Below are 1610 nucleotides of genomic sequence, written 5' to 3' on the forward strand. Positions count from 1 at the left end.
TTATTCTCAGGTTCATAACTCTGTATCAATTACATACAAAACAAAAATGTATGTATTCTCTTTTGACTTTTATATAATATTTGATCTTTTCATGATTTGCTTAGGTCATAATCTGGCATGACATAAAAGAAAACATTTGAATGATTGAGACTTTTCCTCTCTCTCCAGATGTTTTGGGGGGGGTCTCTTGGCAGGGTTTTTATAATGTCAAATGTTGGAAACGTGATTATTCCACATGAGCTGAGTGATGCGAACGTGTGAATATGATGAAAAGAGAATCAATTGCCAGTGAATATAAACGTGCACAGAGATTTTGTGATAAAAGCCCTCGTTTCTAGAGAGAGAATGTATTTCTCTTAACCTACTCATTAGTGTCAACAATGAACAGCTGAAATGAAAAAAAAAAAAAACTGGCGATATCGCTGGTTTTGGCACTGACAGTTTCCATAAAAGATATTGGTTGATTACTGCCACCCGGAGTAATCCTCCCTCTTAATGCAATCACACCCAGGACTTACATTTGACAGTTACGTGTGGCATTGTGGCATCTGTTGTGTCGTTTTCCTATATTGGTGTTTGGTTTTCCATATGCAGTTGATTAGTCTCACCGCGTTCCACGTGTGGTTGCTTTGTTTTTGCAGCAAGAGTGTTATTTTATGGAGGGCACCATTAGGTATTCTGGGGAACTACGTTATGTAGATGGATTTAATGGTTATTTGCTATTAATAAATCTATTTGCTGCAATGGATTTATTAATAAATAAATCCATTAATAAGAATATGTTAGTCGTCCTAGAACAAAATTTCAATATGTTTCTTAAACCAGAAAGCTCTATATTTTTATAGAATTTTTGCTCACGATGATGAATTTAGAAAGGAAGGGGAAGCAGAAGGAAGTAAAATGAAGCAAAAGAAAGTGGAATTGGGGTGAAGAGGAAGAGAGAATCAGGAAGGGGAACAGGGAATAGGTAAGAGGGGGAAAGGAAGAGAAATAGAAACAGAGGAGATGAAAGGAGTAGGGAAAAGGAAGAGGAAAAAAGATAGGAAAAGACAAAAAATCTGCAAAATAGAAAGAAAAGGTTGAATCGGAAGCTTCAGCAGCAGAGAAAAGAACAATTGACCGTCACTGACTCTCACTATGCGCAGAGAACTACGGTAGATGTTTCTAGAGGATTATCTCATGCCCCGCGCTCCAACCGATGAGCCCTGTCACTCTCCTCTTCCATAAGGGAGGGCACGTCGCTTGCTAAGGCCACGTAGCAAGGAAGAAGCTGAGCTGGGTTTGAACCAGTTTGCCTGTTTTACCCACATCCTGGTCAAGTCTGGCCCCACTGCTCCGTGACCACACCTGGTACTGCTTTGTCCCCTGGCGTTTTGTCCCCTTCCCAGCACAGCACACCGAGGAACTTAGCACCAGCGCCTGCCTTTATCTGTCTCTCCTCTCACCGGTCACTGTCGCAGCAGAAAGATTCCCGTGCAGGTAGCATCACAGTTAGTATTAGAAAATCGACTCTCTTCCTACTTGAGACTTTGCTCTGGTATTTTTGAATAGAAATTGTAGTTCGTTACTTTCCAGAAGGCACATATGCCAACTTTTTATTGATTATTTGG

General features: G+C 40.4%; 1 protein-coding gene across 1 annotated transcript in view; it reads left to right on the forward strand.

Moving 5' to 3' along the window:
* The window catches only part of BMPR1B (bone morphogenetic protein receptor, type IB), a 193364-nt gene that overhangs the window by 100173 nt on the left and 91581 nt on the right, over nucleotides 1-1610 (forward strand). The gene's annotated exons all lie outside the window — the stretch shown is intronic.

This window comes from Propithecus coquereli, unplaced genomic scaffold (assembly GCF_000956105.1).
Source record: "Propithecus coquereli isolate 6110/MARCELLA unplaced genomic scaffold, Pcoq_1.0 Scaffold26, whole genome shotgun sequence".
Taxonomy (NCBI): Eukaryota; Metazoa; Chordata; class Mammalia; order Primates; family Indriidae; genus Propithecus; species Propithecus coquereli.